At 44.1% G+C, this 19,011-nt stretch overlaps 1 long non-coding RNA gene across 3 annotated transcripts in view; it reads left to right on the top strand.

The window, feature by feature from the left end:
* The first annotated feature begins 427 nt into the window (after positions 1–427).
* The window catches only part of LOC129207774 (uncharacterized), a 77,489-nt gene continuing 58,905 nt past the window's right edge, over positions 428–19,011 (top strand). For all 3 annotated transcript variants that reach the window (XR_008577539.1, XR_008577537.1, XR_008577538.1), the window contains exon 1: positions 428–585. This is a non-coding gene — a long non-coding RNA (uncharacterized LOC129207774). The remainder of the gene's footprint in view (positions 586–19,011) is intronic.

Below are 19,011 nucleotides of genomic sequence, written 5' to 3'. Positions count from 1 at the left end.
TTATATCCGCATGACAACATAACAGCAGAGGAAAGTCCTACTTTAACTGTAGCTTTAGGATTGTTCTTGCAATGGTATAATAATAATAATCTTCTGTCCTTTAGTAAAGCACCATCCTTCAATTTTTAATTGACTCAGGTCTTATTTTTAATAGTGGTTCATCTCAAACGCAGGGATGTAGTCACTGCTTTTCTAAAGGTTAATATAAATCTGTAATGAATGGTACAGATTAAACACTGGTGACATTCTGTTTTCCCAACTTGTATAGATAAAATATTTACACTTTAACAGAGATCAATTTAGAAAGCAGGTGCAGCTTTGATGTTTACATCTTTTAATCAGCAACCTTAATTAACAAGTTGTTTGCTAATGATTAATCACCTGCACAAATACCATGTGGATTTGTCAGTTTTGAAGTCAGAGGCATCTTGGATGTTGGGATTTTTCACCTGAAGATGAAAAACGACATAAGATGATGATATGACCGTGTCCTTTCGAGTGCTTGAGCTGGGAAGGTTCAGGAGCAGGACCAGGCGTTTCCCAAACACGACGTAGGAAAGCCAGCCCTGGGCTAAGTGGGGAAAGGTAAATTCTGCAGAAACACAGATGTTCTCTCTGAGGCTTTGGTAATTGCTGTGAGGCTTTTAATAGCATCCTTCCCAGGTGTGGCTTCTCAGGGAGGAGGCCGGGGTGATCATTGCCTCCAGCTGTTAGTAGCTCCTCTCCATATAAGTTAGGTTGGTTATGGGATGAGATGCTTGCTGGGCATGGAGGGGGTCAGCCTGGCTGTTGCTTCTGGTGGTGGCGGCATTCCAAATCAGCGCTGCTGCAGGCACAGCTTTGGCTTGCTTCTGCCTTTGTGGGGCTTGGAGAATGAGGATGTCTAGGTAAGGAAACGGTTGAGTTAGGATATCATCTGGATTAGAGGAAAAAAGTTGGAAAACAGGATGGGAAGAAGGTATTAAGAGTTTAAGGGGTGGTGGTGGGGAATGTGGGTTAGTGCTTAAACTTTTGGGGTATGCCCACTTCATTCTATTATTAGACACTGTTTCCCCAGATAATGCCATCCTGTGCCTCCCTCTCTTTGTTTCTGGATTTTTTAACTCTGTGCATGAAGGTGTGACAGCTGTTTGAATTGCTGGATGACAATTATAGTTTGAGGTAGGCTGTTATTGTTCTTCTGACTAGTTCAGTATGAATTTGGTGACCTTTTCTGGCTCTGGGGGTTTCTTTTGGCCTCAGTATTAGTGTGTTTTTGTTGTACAGAACTAAGCCTTTTCTCTGTATGAAACAAGATTCCATTGGTGACTTGAAATCTGCTAAAAGTAGCAAAATAAGATAGTTTTACCACAAAACCAGGGGTTTATTTACTGTTCTGCAGCATCCCTGGTGGGCAATGGGGGCCTCTCTTTCACAGAGCAAAACCTGCAAATTTTCCTGCCAACAACAAATTTCTGGGCGGGCTCATTAAAGATAAACTCTGTGCTGTACAGCTTGTAATGATTTACTTTTGTTAAGCAACATCCTGCTTTCTGGTACCAAAGGCAGAGGCTGGAAACTGTCTCTGCTACAGCGGCGTCATTAAGTTTTAATTCACCACCTCATGCTATGAGGCACTTTGTGGCTTCATTTAGTCATAGGAAGGTTATGACAGTGATAAAGGTGGAGAAGCCTGTGTCCTCCTAGGTGGGCATCGTGGATGCTCCATGTCAAGCTCCCTTGCTGTTAATGACCAGCAGTCTGTTAACTCATCTTATTACTGGGTGGTGACTCTTACTGCTGATCTCCTGAGCAATGAGGAGGTGTCGTATCTGTTCTGCTTTATATTATTGTGCTGCCTGTGGAAGGAATTATAATGCCGAATCATTGAGGGAATAAGATTTAAGGGAGGTTTTGTGAAATGAGTGCAATGTTTCAGAAAAAGTAATTAGGAAATATTAAGAAGGACAAGACACCTTAATAACTGTCTTGAGCAGAAGTGAGAGCATCCGAATCCCCATGAAGGCGAGGAATTGATTGCTCTGCAGTACGGTTCTATCGATCGGTAGCCCATCTCTGTGGAGACAAGAGCTTGGCATTTACCCTCGCGCAGGAGAGGCACGGAGTCGGAACCCGGCGTGCGAGGAGCTCGTTGTGCTCCGCTGTAGCTGTTCTCAAATGCCAGAGCAGGAGCTTCTGCTCCTTAAACCAGACTTTCATTTGCTTGCTTGACAGACTGACAGCAGCTGAACTTAGGAACAACTTAAGGATTGCTGGGAATGTAGTATTCAAGAATGTACCCTCCATGGGAGGCAAAATGCTGAACTGGCACTAACGAGGGCGGTGGGAAGGGGGGAGCGGGAGCTGCTGTTGACTTTTTTCATTATTCTGTTACCAATATGTACCTTGGCTAACTGCAGCTAATCCTGTATTTCCAGACTCATGAAAAATAACGATCTGCTGTGCTCCTGCACTATAGGCTAGGGGATTAACAATGCTGTCTACCCAATGCTGGAACTGCCAGGTGTTATTTCCAGCACGTAACTACAAACTTATACTTAAGAAATGCAGTTTGCAGCCTGGTACTGGTTTCCTGTGCTAGGTGCAGGAGTCTGTGGATTACAAATAGTCTTAAACTCAATGTTGTTGCAAATATTTTTCCTTTGTGCCACAGCAAGGAATGCCTCTGTGTGTCAGTGGGGATAAATGATCTCCACAGAGATATACGCTTGACCAAATAATTCTGCTAACCTAAACTTAAGTGTTTAGGAGGTAACTTTCTGCAGTAAGCAAGGGACTTGGGTGCTTGGCAGAGCTGCAAGTGGATAATGTCAGCCAGCTGGGTCACACTCATATCTGCAAATACTACTTGGTGTGTCCTCCTCCCAGGAAGGTGTGGGTAAAAAAAGTCATATTTTCTCTTGTGCAAGCTCAGTCTAGTGAGAAGAGTGACTGCACACCCAAACCATAGTCATCTTTTTTTTTTGCCTGGTAGTGTGGCTGATGGGAAGCTGTTTAAAAATATTTCAAGTTAGAGCACCCACAGAGAGGTTCTTAGTTATGGTGTGATGAGAAGGTGAAAGATGGCTCTGAACAGGGGAGCACATGCAGAGCAGATGTAAAGGCATGTCTGCACCATCATCCTTCCTGCACATCTGCCCCCTCCAAAGCAAAGCTCTTTCTTGCTCCATCATGCAGATGGTCACAACCTGCAGTCCTTTATTCTAGGTAAAGAAAAGGGACGCGGCATGGTGACACAAACATCAGAATAAAACCCAGAAAAATGCCTTGATGCTGTAGATACGTTCATCGTGAGCCTCTGCTGTAAGCCCCTGTTGGAAAGGACAAACCCACTGCCAAAGGGAGTGAGCAAAGTGCTAATCCTGTGATTGAAGGCTGGGGTTTAACCAGCCTGGCTCCATTGTCTGAGCTGAGATGCAGCCCCCGATAACCAATGCTGCAGTCCCTCAATCCAAGCTATCTGCAGGGAAAGGGATTGGGTTTGGAGCATTTTCTTAGTTGAATCCAAACAGTCTGATAGCTTTGTGGCCGAGATGGTCAGGTGCACAAAAGGGATAAAGCCTTTATGGAACCTACGATTCCAGCATTTAACAGCTATTGTGAGGGGTATTATTCCACGCTGGTGCTGTGATTTCTGTGCAGGAGGATGTGGTCTGTTTTAACAGGTCACACGTGAGTATTAATTGTCTTTACAGCAAAGACACGCGTGTAGTTACAATGTGCTCCTTAGTTTCCCACATGTTTTTTTACTCATTTGCAGTAGTCTAAAGATTGATGTCTAGCAATTAAGTGTAACTTACAATGAGGCAAGATTTTTTTAAAAGACCTATTGAAGTCTTCAGGGAAAGTACACTTAGAGGTGGATCCCTCAATACAGAATTTCTCTATTTCTGCTATTTAACTGGCAATGGCATATCACTTTGTTTTTCTGTTGCTGACTTTCTTCATGAACTCTTACACCTCTGTAATGGACTGAGTCTGTAAAACAAGATTTGGTGTTGCAAAAAAACCACCTGGAGGCCAATTTAGTACACATTTCTCCAAAATGGAGTGTCCTCATGCAAAAGTTCGCTATGGAGTATGAAATAATTTTTAGAAAATGCACAAAATCACCTTGAAAAATAGAAAACTTACAGCTTAGAGTGTGCTGCCAATTTACATTTATAGAAGTGTTACTTAAATAATAGCATGTCAAAGTAATAAGTTTTTTGTATAATTTATTAGGTACCAACTTAACTGTACAGGCTAGATGCATTTCTGGCTGGCAAAAATGATTTTTCCCATTGCATAAGGCTTGTCAAAATTTTCGTATCTCTTCCTCCTTCATAGTTGGAAGAGATGAGGTCTGTCAAAGGTTCCTATCCCAGAAATGCAGATGTAGCAGATGCTTTGGCTGGTGGTGAGAACACTTGCTTCAATTAGCAACTTGATCTTCCAGTCAAACTCACTCCTACAAGGACTTGTGCAGTATTCTGATTTTCATTAACCAAAAGCATGGACATTTTTATCACTTCTGACCTATTACATTCTCATTTAACAAGCTATAACCCTCCAGTGCCCTGCTTGGGCAACAGGTACATGTAAATAAGTTGTCATTTGTAATGAGTAAGGAACAAAACTTTCCTGTCAATAAGAGTTTATAAAAATGCGATTCCCTTTGGCTCTTTGTGCGGGCAGCAAAACCTGGCTGATTGTAACAGGATTTTCCACTGGGAGACCTGAGGATGCAGAAATGACAGTGCTGCATTGCTGCTCCTCTAGGCAGAGCAAAAGGTTGTGTTTGTCTTGAATTCTGACAAAGCATAGATGCTCCTCTGACATCATTTGTGAGTCATCTGCAAGGCTGCTAACAACCTGTGAAGTCTGCTCCACAGATATGGTATCTGAATTTGTTCCGTTTCAGTTGATGAGTTCTTCCTGCCTATAATGTAATATTTACAGGGTTATATTTTGATTATTTCTATCCAGGGAGGAGGACTTGAAGTCTCCAACGCTTACATATTTCCTTTTTTATGGTGAGGAAAGACTAATTTTAATTGTATGAGATTCCCTGGACCTCCACGCATTGCCAGCCTTTAGATTAAATGCTACTTGCATGACTGATCTTAAGCTCCCACTGCTCTTGGATGCTTCCCATCAGTCTACTGCAAGTTCAGTGCCTGGGGCACAGAATTCATTTCTGTAGTAACTGGCTGTGATATCACAGGGAGCTGTGACTTCAAATGGAGAAGGAACAGATCAAGGCTTTAAGTGGAACCCGGGTTTCATGCAAATGCCCCTTAGAACAAAGGACCTACTTGAATCTTTCTTTATGATATGGAAGAAACATTGGACATCTCCAGGCTAGATGATGCGAAGCTGTGGAGAACTATCAGCTCATCACTGCTTCCTTGCTGGAGATGTGGAATTTGTATTGACTTCCGATTTAAAAATTCTGTGATCACTTCAATCTGAGATGCTCCTTGCTGTCCAGACACAAGTGTCAAGTTAGCATGTACTGACAGAGCCATTTGAAAATAAGCTCCAGAGGGGATGCTTGTGTTGGTCTCGGTGGAAATTGTATAAAACCTGCCAGGATCTTAAAAGGCAGAGAGCTCTTGAACTGCCTTTTCCCCTGAGTAAATTTGTGATTTCAGGCCTGCAGATGATGAGCTGATGGACATACAGCTGTGCCTGATGTTCTGCTGTTGATATAAACCCTGCAGCTTGATGGCCAGTGGTGCTGGGGGTCTGTCTCTCCCTGCCGCTCTTCTCGGGTCATGCACGACTCCTGCAGACAGTGTCATCCAATCCCTTAGACTGCTTTCCAAGATGAATGTCCCAGAAGTAATGCAGTGGTGTGAAATGGCAGTGGCTGGAAGCATGAAAAGGCTACGTGATCTGTGCCAAACAGCACAGCTGATCTTTACGGTGCTCTTTCCTGGGCTAGGAAAATGAAGACATTCCTTCTGGGCAGTCCACTGCAGGGAGGAATGGTTAATTGTTCTCTGCTCCAGCCAAATCACTAACTTCTATTCACTTTCCTTCTTTCTGTCCAAGGAAAGGTGCTATTGCTATCATTTGAGCCACTTGCACAGACATTGCACTTGACCCGAAGTTAAAATACTCTCTTAGGGTGTGCTAACCCTTGTGGGGTACATGACTTACACCCCTTTTGATCTAGGGAAAACTGGGGCAGACTAAGACTGAGCTGTTTGATCAGAGCTGTGAATCAAGGCAGTGGCTGTAAAAAAAACTGCCCAGTTGTGTTTTATTCATTGAATTGTATGTTGTCTGAGTTCCTGAAGACATATGCCAGCCCAGTTCCTGCAGCACAGAAGTCACTTCTTGATGTTATCTTCCACGATCTCCCCTGGAAGATGGATTCTCAGCATTTGTCCTTGCTGTACCTGTAACATAAAGCAACCATATGTCCAAAATAAGAAATAGAAGGAAAGGATGAATGGTGGGAGCTGTTAGGTGTGTGTTAAAGGGTCTGTAAGAGTGGTTTGTGCCCACAGGTAAGGGTAAAACCTGGCTTTGGCTGAAGGACAATGATGCAGGTTCACAGGGACTATGTAGGTTTTAAAATCATCATTCCTTCCATGTAAGAATGAAAACAAGCCTTTGAAGCACCTTAAAAATAAGATAAAAATTGCGTAAAAAATGTCATTCTTGCTCAAAGATTGGGTTTATCTTTAGAACAGGGCTGCTCATAAAGTATACCTGAGACATCAGGAATATCCCTATCAGAATCTATAGAGACCTACAAGTGTCCCACTTGTGGCAAAAGCAGCATCAAAAATGGGTAATTTCCAAGGGAAGCTGAGAGAATGCTGGAAGATCGATTGCCTGCTGCTTTCCTGTGTGTGCTGAGACTAGAGGCTGGCCAGGATCCTGCTGGAGGATAATGGTGTGGACAGAAGTGCTGGTGAGCTGCGGGATGCTTTGCAAGACCTGCCGTGAGCTCAGTAACTGCACAATTCCTGCTGACCCTGTTGGCGGTTTATCGCTTATTTCTGGTGCCACTGCTCTGCTACCCAAGGTATTTCAATAGCCTTAAGAGGGTTTTGTAGTTTCTTTGGCACTTTGGCTGGTGGCTCAGCAAAGCGAGCGCTTTGACTCGTCCAAAGCTGCTTCTTCAGCGCTGGCAAAGATCACCGCAACCACCCCCGGGAAGCGCTTTGGCTTAACACGCAGGTTGCCTCACCGAAGGGGACAACACGGTGAAGCAGATGAACAGAGGGCACAAAAGACAAAATCCATCTGAGAAATGTCAGGCACCTGACAAAGGGGAGGGAAAGCTGGAGAGCGGTGTTATTTCTGAAACACAGCTATAAGTGACCTTTAAAGGTTTGTAGCAGTCCTAAGAAAAGCAAGACAAAGGTGTAAAAGATTTTCTTTGTTTACTTAACTTTAGGTCACAGAGGACAGCAGAAATGATGGAATTGTGTAAAAATAAAAGATCCTCCTTATAGGCAAAAGTCCAAAATAAAAATTGGTCGTGGGTTTTGCACTGTAACATTTCATTTAGTTCAACATATTACAGGTTGTTGCTTGGTTGCAAGCAGAAGGAGGAACTAAGTACATCACAGAAAATATCAGTTCCTGAGCATGAGTTTCTGTTCAGTAAAGCCTGCGTATGTCCTGTATCACTGCATATTTCACCCTACTTGACTTAACTCATTTCTTTATCACTTTGGTATGTAGGCAATGAAGCCTCTGCTTTCACTTGCTTTAATTTCAAGCATTAGCTCTCACCTGCTGTGAGCTAAATTGTTTTAAGGCATGAAAATAAAATTTTCAGCGTGACTCAATTCACATGTTCAGTTTAACTCATATCCTTAATTATATCTTAAGTGAATTTACAGTCATTTTTGAGGGCTAAGTGACTTGCTCAGAGTCTTTTTGTGTTAATTCTGGCTGACTTGGGCCAAAGTGAAGGGTTTGGGATCCCTTGCTTCCAGGTGCACTGCAAAGCAGTGGGCTTTGCTTTCAGCCAGGGTTAGCGTGAGCGCTTCTCCCCCTGCTTAGCCAGGAAACCAGAGCGCCTGCCGTTAGAGAACCAGAAGGTAAGACAACCCCGATATACCGCAGGGTTACCCAACCCCTGCCTACAAAAAGCTAATCAAGTAGTAAATACTGATTGCTGCATGAAGGTGGTTATTTAGGCAGTAATAACAGAAATATTAAGACCCTGGTGCTCCCTGCACAGCTTTCCTTGGTGCAAGCCACAGGGAGATGGTGACTAGGTTCAGCATCAGGTGCGTTGATAAAAAGGCATTAGAAATTGCTCATCTTGTTCACCTAAATCTCTTCTTGCTGCACTGTCAACTACTGCATCCCAGAAGAGCCAGGAATTGGAGAAACTTGAGTGAACATCTTGGCCTCAGCAGTTAGTCAGTAGAAATGTCTTTCATTACTCAGAATACACTTGTCTCCAGAGAGATATGTACAAATGTTTACAGCGGTGTGGTCCTTGACAATGAAGTATGTGGAGAGAGAAATCTTTCCTCTTCCAGGGATTTGGTGAAATGATTCCAAAGCAGTGACAGTTCATGTGCTGCTCTGGCAAAACATCGTGCTGATGGTGAGACTCCCTTCCTCTGCATCACGCTTGTGGTGTGTGCTGTGGCAGGGGGCATCTATTAGCTTGATGGGCACAAGTGGACTCATCTAGTAATGTCATCCCAGAGACATTCCAGGGTGCCTCTACAGCCTCTATTTTTAACACCCCCCACTCATCACACTTCGTGTTATCTTGTTTACAGTACTACTGTTAAATAAAATATGACTCTTAATCTTTGAGACTAATATTTGCTTGGGAAAAAATCATTAGATTTCTCTTGTAAAGATGAATGTGTAGTTTTGAGGAACTGTATGTATGTCCCAGAATAGTTGGCAGCTGCTGTAATAATTCTTCTGAGGTTATAAAGCGAGTGACAGGCTTTCTGGGGTTTGTTTTGGTAGGAATCCAAAAAGGAAGAAAATTGGGTTTCAGACATCGTATTCATCACTGGGGCTGGAAATGAAGGAAAGTCAGTGCAGCCCTGAAGCTTTGCTCTATGTAACAGTAGGAGAAAGTCTTGCACCTGCCAGTCCAGAGGAGAAGAATTTGTGGCTACAGTTGGTCATAGGTCAGAGAAACACCCTGGGCTGGTCACGTCTTTTAAAGATACTGTTTTGGAATAGCTGCATAGGATTGTAGAATTGTATAGGTTGGAAAAGACCTTTACGATCATTGAGTCCAACTGTAAACCTAACATGGCTGAGTTCACCACTAAACCATGTCCCTAAGCACCATGTCTATGTCTCTTAAATATCTCTAGGGATGGTGACTCAACCACTTCCTTAGGCAGCCTGTTCCAGTGCTTGACAACACTTTTGGTGAAGAAATCTTTCCTAATATCCAACCGAAGCCTCCCCTGTCACAACTTGAGGCCATTTCCTCTTCTCCTGTTGTGTGAGAGAGACCAACACCCATCTGGCTACAACCTTCTTTCAGGTAGTTGTAGAAAGAGATGAGGTCTCCCCTCAGCCTCCTTTTCTCCAGACTAAACAACCCCGGTTCCCTCAGCCACTCCTCCTAAGACCTGTGCTCCAGACCCTTCACCACTTTGTTACCCTTTGAACATGCTCCAGCACCCTGGTGTCTTTCTTGTAGTGAGGGGCCCAAAACTGAACTCAGCGCTCAAGGTGTGGCCTCACCAGTGCCAAGTACAGGGGGATGATCACTGCCTTGGTCCTGCTCACCACGCTATTCCTGATACAAGCCAAGATGCTGTTGGCCTTCTTGGCTACCTGGGCACACTGCTGGCTTATGTTCAGCTGGCTGTTCACCAACACCTCCAGGTCCTTTTCTGCCAGGCAGCTTTCCAGCCACTCTGCCCCAAACCTGTAGCATTGCCTGGGGTTGTTGTGACCCAAGTGCAGGACCCAGCACTGAGCCTTGTTGAACCTCATACAGTTGGCCTCGGCCCATCGATCCAGACTGTCCCTCTGTAGAGCCTTCCTAGCCTCCAGCAGATCATCACTCCTGCCCAACTTGGTGTCATCTGTGAACTTACTGAGGGAGCACTCGATCCCCTTGTCCAGATCATTGATGAAGATATTAGAGAGAACTGGCTCCAGTACTGAGCCCTGGGGAACACCACTTGTGATGGGCTGCCAACTGGATTTCACTCCATTCACTACAACTCTTTGGGCCTGGCCATCCAGCCAGTTTTTCTACCCAGCAAAGAGTATGCCATGAGCAGCCAGTTTCTCCAGGAGGATGCTGTGGAAAATGGTGTCAAAGGTTTTACTTAAAGTCCAGGTAGACAACATCTACAACTTTTTCCCTCATTGACTAAGTGGGTTACCTTGTCATAGAAGGAGATCAGATTGGTCAAGCAGGACCTGCCTTTCATGAACCCATACTGACTGGACCTGGTAACCTTGTCCTGTATGTGCTGCATGATGGCACTTGAGGTGATCTGCTCCATAACCTTCCCTGGCTCTGAAGTCAGACTGACAGGCTTGTAGTTCCCCAGATCCTCCTTCTGACCCTTCTTGTGGATGGGTGTCACATTGGCTGACCTTACTGGTCAGCCAGGACTGCTGATAAATGATGGAAAGTGGCTTGGTGAGCACCTCTGCCAGCTCCCTCAATACACTTGGCCGGATCCCATCCGGCCCCATGGACTTGTGTGTGACTAAGTGGCGTAGCAGGTTGCTAACTATTTCCCCTTGGATTACGGGGGCTTCATTCTGCTCCCTATCTTCCAGCTCAGGGGCCTGGGTACCTGGTACAGATTGAAGCATGCTTCTCCATGTTGGTTCACATAAGTCTTGCTTTTCCATGCTTTTTTTCCTGAAATCATAAGGTAGAAGATCCCTGTTCTTAGAGTGAAACAGGGAGTGAGAACGGTTCTAGCCTATATAAACTTGTTCTGCCTATAGGGCTGATGTCCCTTGTGCTGGATTAGTGTTCCTATTCTTCAGATTTCATAGTTGTCCATCACCGTAGAGCAATACATAAATGTCTCCCATACCTGAACAAAATAAATTACTTTTTTCACCTAGAAATAGCCTAACTGGAAGAAATGGAGCATAAAATATTGCACAGCAGGTGGCAATGGTGAAATAATAAAAAAGAAACAGAAAATAACTGCATAGTTGTTTTAGTTGCTGGGTTTTTTTTTTCTTCCCCAGAAGGGAAAATGATTCACAAAGTAATTTGAGATGGATGCTTTGAGCCTTAGCAGTGTCAATTTTCCATGACTGAGGGGACATAGTGCTTAATCTACCTTCTCGGTCTATGTGGGTAACAAGCGTATTTTATTTTTATATTTTAATGAGCGCATGTAAGTCATACCAGGTTTCTAGACAAGCCTAAATCATAAGAATACTCCCAGAAGCTTTGTTTTCTCCTCTAAACTCTCTGCTCAAAACTAGAGAGGGAAAGCAGTGAAGCTGGCAAACTGTCGGTGGACATGTCTGTGCAGGAGTCTGAATTCATGCTCTGCACTTGGGAATGCCTGCGCCCCAGCTGGCACCAAAATGGGGTAGGGGAGAAGCTGTGGGTACCCTGTATCTTTATAATCAAATAAATCTTGTCATCGGTCATCTCTCTATGATGTGTCCTGCCTGGGCACTGTCGTGTCCCTTTGAGAAGCATGGCGATGCACATAATGAACATCTGGATGTAGGTGAGGAAGAAGGAGGTTACTCTTACAACAAAAACTTTGAGGGTGGAGTACAAATGTTGGGAAGTTAATTGATCTTTGCATAAATTAATGTGAACACATAGGCTCTACCCGATGTAATTTGGCTTTGACTCTGAATTTTGTGGACCAACTGCTTTACCCAAAACCTGCTGAGTTTTCAGATTTGGGTAACTGCGTGTGACTTCTTTAGGATTCCCCCGAGGTCCTGGGTATTAACAACTGTAAGGAAGATGTTACTAGATGAGAGAAGCTACTGCTTTTCACTCTTGTGCTCTCTTGTAACAACCCAAGTTTTGTGTAATGTCAAAAGCTGTGAAATTAATTGATCGGAGTTGAACTATCCTTCATAGTGTCTGCTGGAACTTTTGTACCTGGAAAGGCCCAAGGATGAATGGTCCATGGACACAAACTATGGACTGAATGCAGCTTTCTCCATTAAAAACTTGGAGGAAAGCTGCATTTTTAAATTTCCTCTGCATGTTTCTGTTCCAGGACTAGTAGCACTCTTGCATCTTCTCAGGAATCCATTTGGCGCTTCTTGTGAGCAATAAAATCAAATCTGAATCAAAGGAAAAAGTAAACATGGACAAGAAGAGCCTGTTGTTTTGATGTCAGACCAGAACTAGTCATAAGAATTCTGGATGAAACAGGTTTTTATCAGAATTTGGTCAGTCAGCATAAAAAAAGATGCTGCAGAAGTGTCTTGGTTTTGAAGTCCCTGTTGAAAGCAGCAATATTTGGGTGGAAGGGACCCTGGCCATGGAGTACCTGGGGCATTATGGGCTTGGGTTGTGTAGGCTGGCAAAGACGACTTCTCTGGAAAATACCAGAAACAAGATTACTTATGTAAATCCGCTTTGGCACCATATATGTGTGCATTATGACAGCTACAGGATGATGTATTGCATGCTTAATGCACTTTGAGAAGGTTTTTCTTAGTCATATGACTATATATGTGTTTATTTGAATCTTTTCACAGTTTTATATTTGATCATCTCTAATGACAGTAAGTTTCACAAATTAATTGAATTCTTGAGCGGTTTCACTTTGTGTTTTTCCCAGGAGAAACATCTGATCTTGTGCATTCCCTTGAAGATGCAAAGCTTTGAAATGTATTTGAGTCTAACGTGGAATTTATTTTATGACAAAAGAGAAGTTACCTGCAGATGAAAAATAAATACCAAGAATAAGTCATGCATTTTTCATTTTGAGTCTGAGGGCAGAGAGCTGAGTAGTCTAAATATTTCAGATAAGCCCTCTGGTACCCAGAAGAGCTCAGTATGAGTGGGTGCATGTGTGCTGGGTGATGGCCGAAACCTCACGATGCCGTAGGGATCTGTGCTGGTTTACAAGTTAGCTTTGAGGCAGAGGGTCCTGCGAGGATGGAGCTCTTCTGCCCTGAGGACGTGCCTCGTTTGCCACACAGAGCTGCGGGGATCGCCTGAGTCCCAGATGGGATGGCTGCTTACGGGGATGGGAAGAACCCCAGCTGGGTGGTGTATGTTGTGCTGGAACCCCAAAGTACCTTATTTACCTACATAGTAAATAGCATAAGGTGAAATTCTCATTGCAAAGGCTGCTTTGACTGTCTACTGCTGTCACTAAAAATTAAGTGGAATTTTTTTTGGAGGGGGGTAGGATCCAAGTGGTCCGAGCCTGTAAACCAACGCAGGTGAAGAGGTGGGGGACAAGGTAAACCACCGATCCTCAGGTAATTCCTCTGTAAGACAGTCTTTAGAGTTTGCATCTTTTTAACATCCCCAATTAAACAATTTCTCCTGCTTATATGTGGGAAACCTCAAATGTGTTTCTTAAATTTTGCAGCAACTGAACTTTCTCGGCATTATGATCGAGATTATTTGCTCTCCATTGGGAGTAATGATCAACTTCATCGTGTGATCCTCCAAAAAACATGTATTGCTCTTGAAGAAAATCATGCAATATGTTAACATACACAAGATATATATCAGGCAGCACATCACTGAACTGTCCTTATTGCTCTTTATATTATCTCAGATCATCACCTCAGAATTTGTTGTCTTGCTTCTGGGTCGCTGCATGCGCATCGTTGATATGGGTGTCTGTCTGTTGGCAAGTGGAACTGACATCAACAGCTCTGAATTGGTGAAAAAATAAACTATATAGCAGGAATAACACTTTTTTTTTTCCCCCAGAGATTAATAAGATCAATGTGGTTTTCAGTGTAGTGAATTTGCATTTTGTCTTCATCTGTTTCCAGATGCAGTTATTTTTTTCACTACTCTCTTCCTTTGCTTTTATTGAGCTTGCTTCCTTTGACCAATAACATTCAGTCTATTGAACAGCCTACAGGTTACCAGACTTTCATTATCACACTTTTCCTTACTTCCCCCTCTTGTAAAAACCTTGCCATTTTACAAATTGGTCTTCATCAGAGATAATGTGTCTGTCTGAAATGGAAGCACTTTTCCCTTTACTTGTTCCCAGAAAGTGGCCAAAACACCTGCAGATGCTGATGGGTTTTAAAAAAGGAAAATCAAATGTTGTCTCAGCCAGAAGGCTGTTCAATTAACTTTTCCTGCTGGGAATTATTAGACCTGAGCCTGTGCTGTTGGGAGGGATCACTTCTTAGCATCAATGCTAAATGAATTAGGACTTTGTTGGTAACAGAAGAACTTACCAGAACATGAGAAGCAACAGCAAAGCACTGAAAGTTTAAATAAATAAATATCAGACAGAGTTTGCTTTTGGAACACCATGATTTTTGCTGTGGAAAACACATTTAAATGAGAAGGTCTAAAATGTAGAAATCGTTATCAGATACGTGGAGATTTGCTGTAAGAATAACAACTTAAACATGGTATTAAGTGCAGAAATTTTTGATGTTTGCTTATTTTATTTTATTAACGTTTAGTCCTTCCTTAATGCAAAATCTCTGAACCCTTCCCTTACCTTGCTCAGCCCAGCCTGCCCCTGGATGACGGGCAAGTGGCTCCTGTTAGGCCAGGGTGACCTGCCGGGGTGCTTGCATCCCATTTGAAGGGCTCTGGGGACCAAACCTAGAGCCAGCTGCACCCGAGCACTCATTGGTATCTCGGTGTTCACGTTGAGCGCTCTAACTCGGACCAGTGGCCAAACTCCGACGTTTGAAATGCAAAATGCTTGGAGAACATTAAAAATAAATTCAGTGGGTTGTATTTCAAAAGGTAGATTTTCCATCCGTGGAAAATTTTTGGAAGCGTTACTGTGGGCTGAACCCCAAACTCTTCTCTTGGGAAACCACTAAACCTCATCACACTCTTGCATATCTTTTTATTTGGATCTTTGACAGAATCGCGAGCAAACTGTGTTTATTGGAACCTAACTGTGTTTTTAAACCAAACGATATTTGCTTATTCACTTTTTTTAAACCAACACTATGAATCAACTCTTCTGCAAGGCCAGGGTGTGTGTATTTTCACCAGTTTTAGCTAAGGGATGTATCTGGCATTGTTTGAATGCAATGTGTGACTGAATGTTGGCCTCGTTTCATGCACATTTGTCACAGCTGTGATCAGCTTCTCAGAATAAATAACTGGGGCTGGCCGGCACCTTCTCTTCCTTTGACACATTTGCTTCAGAATTGTGGACTGGCAGAGCTGATCAGGAGGAGGAGGCGGCAGCCGCTGTGTGTTTTTCAGGAATCTCCCTCTCTCCAGTGCGGTGATGTTAAGGAAGAGGTTTGGAGCGATGCCGGCATGGTGAACAGCACGTCCTCCCCGGGGGTACACCTGCACGTGGGGCTAGCGCGGCTTTCCCATCTAACAGAAGTTAAAAGCAGCAAAATTCGAGCAGTTCTCAAAATGCACACGAGGAATACGTTGTAATCTGTTACGCATTGCCTGACAGCTCTTTCCAATTTAACGTTCCTTTTCTGCTTTAATAGACCACTTGCTCTTACACAGGGCTTTCCTTCTTGACACATAACTTTTTAACTCTTCTTTCCTTCAGACCCATTCCAATTTCAGTATTTCATTGCTTGCCAGCTCTTCCTTGCTTCGGTTTCGTTTCATTGTGACTTGATTTTCCTCAAGCCATTTTCTGGCACTCTGGAAGCTAAGTTCAGCAGCAGCGTCTAGAACTGAGCATGAGATCCCACGTGACATTTAACTGAGGAGGAGCTGGAGCCTGTTTGCAGGGAAGCTGATGGGGTCTTGGGAGTCCAACCCATCCTTCCCGTCTCCCCCACCTCCGGTAACTCGCCTCTTTGAAAGGGGATTCTTGTGTGTTAACGCTCTCCACTAATCAGCAGCTTAGTGTGGTGACACCCAATTAGTAATTCCCTCATGAAGAGCAATGGTTTTCACTCCTCTCACTTCAGAGTGAAGAACCGAGTTTCCATGAGTGGTTTTGGAGCTGGTTTTGAGGTGTGCCTGTGGCTCGGGGGACTTCAGTTGCTAGGGAAAGCACAGTCTGGGCTTAGCAAGTACAAAATGGCAAATTGCAGAACTCCCGTCTGCATTGGGCGCGATGTAACATCTCAGCATCCATCGTCCGGGACAAAACTAACAGCGAGTCGCTGGAGTGAGCCCATCCCTCAGCCATGTAATTGCACTGTCTTTGGAGGAATTGGGTGCCGGTATAATAAAAAATGCAATTGTTACCTTGTGGTGTCAAATGATGAGCTGAATAATTACTGGGTGAACGTGGCCTTTTGCTTGGGGCTCCGGGGACCCGTTGTGCTGCCCAGAGGTGGCTTGTGCAGCTTGCACTGCTGGAGAAGAGGGGTGTTTTTGTGGGGTCGCTGTATTCATGTGCTTTGATATATACATAAGTATTCTAATAGACCAACATCGCGCACTTTAAAATGATAACTCTGATCTAAAGCTCTTCTGTGCTTTGCTTAACTTCCCAAAACTGGCTCTCTTACTTCTCCTTCAAAATATGGCTCAGAAATGGAAGGGGGTGATGCACTTCGCCGTTCTCGTTTCCGTCCAGCCTTGTTAAACAGCTCCTGACAAAGTCTCAGCTGCTCTGCCTTGCTGTTTTGGGAGAGGTTTGGGCAAATTGCTTTAGGGACTGCTCCCAGGTAATTAAAATGTCCTTTGCCTCTCACCCTGCCAAGCTGATTTGAATTTGTACTGAGAGTTACAGGGGGGAGTTAATGGGATTTTCTTACAGGAACTTCTTCTCTGGGGGCCAAGCAATGTTAAAATTTGTTAAGTAGTAGGCAGAATCACTAAACCTATGCTGTTGGGGTTGGAGTGGCTATGTGTGGTCAGGTCACAGGGAACCTCAGTCCTGAAGCACTTGGCTGGCAGGAGCTTGCAGACACTTGGGTGATTAGCTGGGAACCAGCCACAGGCCCAGCTATTTTAAAAAAAAAAAAAAAGTACCAGTGGTTGGCATGTGGGCTTTTAGCTAATGAGCATCCCAGGGAGTGGACGCAGCTCGTGGCAGCGCTGCCAGAAAGGAGAGGGAGGATCGCAGCATCTGAGCAGCAGTGGTAATGGAAAGTGCAATTAAGGCATGTATGTCAGCTTCCTCTCTAATTGAATCTGCGGGCTACAAACAGAGACGTGCGCATGCAAGTCGAACGCGCGTGCCTCTGACCAGGACACGTATCTGCTAAGTTCAAGGTGCCAAAAAACGAGACCTCCAGTTTGAGCTGTCCTTACTCACAACACTTCAAGCACCTCTGTAGGAATCTCTCTGCTTTCTGAGGATTTTTCTCTTATTTGGGAAGGCGATACCCCCTACCTTACAAGTGGGTGTGTGCTAAGTGCTCGGTGAGAGTGCGTTTGTGGAAGTGCAGCCCTGCCCTGAGGGAGCTGGTCCTGACCATGGGACAGAGATGTGGGACGAGTGCTGGCGGGGTCCCAGCACCTGCGGGCTGCACCCATCACTGCTGGTGCTCGAACTGCTGTGGGTCTGTTCACAAGAAACTCCTCTTCCACTGGTGAAATAAGTAGCAGTCCTTATAAATCAGCAGTAGACTAAGTTTGTGTGTTGTCTTTTAATTACTGGAAAATCCCTGGAATCAGAAGATGGCATCATAAGTTTTATAGCTCAGCTTTAGTTTGGATTCAGATGCCTTACTTGGTCAAAATTTGCTCTGAAATTCAAAAGAATTTGTCTGAATAAGGCACACGGGATGCAGTTTATCATCACCGTGTGCCGTGGGTAATTGTACTTACTCAGCTCTCTTAGCTGCATACAGCCTGATAAAACAGAGCCAGACGCATTACAGACTAAACCAAATAGATAAATCCTTACTTTTAAAATTAACTAGGCAGTAAAGCATGTTGTTTTTCGCTAAACGTCTATAAGTTGTAGCTGAATAAGGTATTTGTTCTCTCTGAATGGAGCAAGGGCTATAAATAATGTATGGCACAGTCTGGATTTACTCTCTGTGACGTCTCGTAACGATAGTAGCGTTACAGGGAGCTAAGAGAGAAGCAGCTCCCTGTAGCAGAGGAAGAACAAAACGCGTATTGGCGTGACGTCCGCAGCTACGACGCGGTGACGGCTGTTTCTACGGCATGTGGGCAGAGCCGCGTGATGCGCGGCCGGACCGGGGTGTACGTAACAGTTAAATATAGTGACACGATTCCCTCCCAAAATGTACAGACCTGTTATGGCTTTAGTCATAATTAAGAATGTATTAAACGTGGTGCTATTAATTAACCTAACTGGCATAAAGATCTGACTGAGGCCTGGGAGGGGACACATACTCAAGCTGAGATGAGGCTTTAAATGAGAGAAAATGGTCTGAGAAACTTTCTTTTATGTACAATGAACAAAACAGAGCTCTAAAAGGAACACCAGCCTCCAACAACCCGCTTGAAAGGCGCGTGAGGCTCTACCTAATTCTAATTCCAGTGAAGCATAATTGTAATAAAAATCGGAAAATGTTCAGCTACTCAAGGAAGCATGAGAGAAACAACGTTGGTTTTCCGTGCGCACCAAGAAAGAAGACTAATCCGGCATTACGTATCCATGCCGAAGCGATAAAAAACCCTGCTGCCTTCAGTGTGTTCCCGGAGGTAGGACTGGGGTAAAAAGAAGTGGCTCGCGTGACTGCCTCAGAAATCCCGGGGCTCAGGCTGTGCTGCACGTGGATGCCGAGGAGATGTTGGCTCTGTGGTCTGACCATCGGTGCTGCGCCACGCGTTCAGCCTGACCCCGCGGAACTCCCACCAGCGACAGGATGATGCCTTCAATTTATTATAGAGTTTTTTCAATTTATCATAGGTCTTGAAGGCTTCTGGGCATATTACAGTGAGCTGATACTTTGCTGCTAGGTCTCTGTTTTCCAATCTCATCTAACTTATGTTTTCAAATGCATGTTAAACCACTTACTGCT

Source organism: Grus americana, chromosome 6, assembly GCF_028858705.1.
Source record: "Grus americana isolate bGruAme1 chromosome 6, bGruAme1.mat, whole genome shotgun sequence".
NCBI classification, from domain to species: domain Eukaryota; kingdom Metazoa; phylum Chordata; class Aves; order Gruiformes; family Gruidae; genus Grus; species Grus americana.
This window is presented reverse-complemented; position numbering and strand designations above follow the sequence as displayed.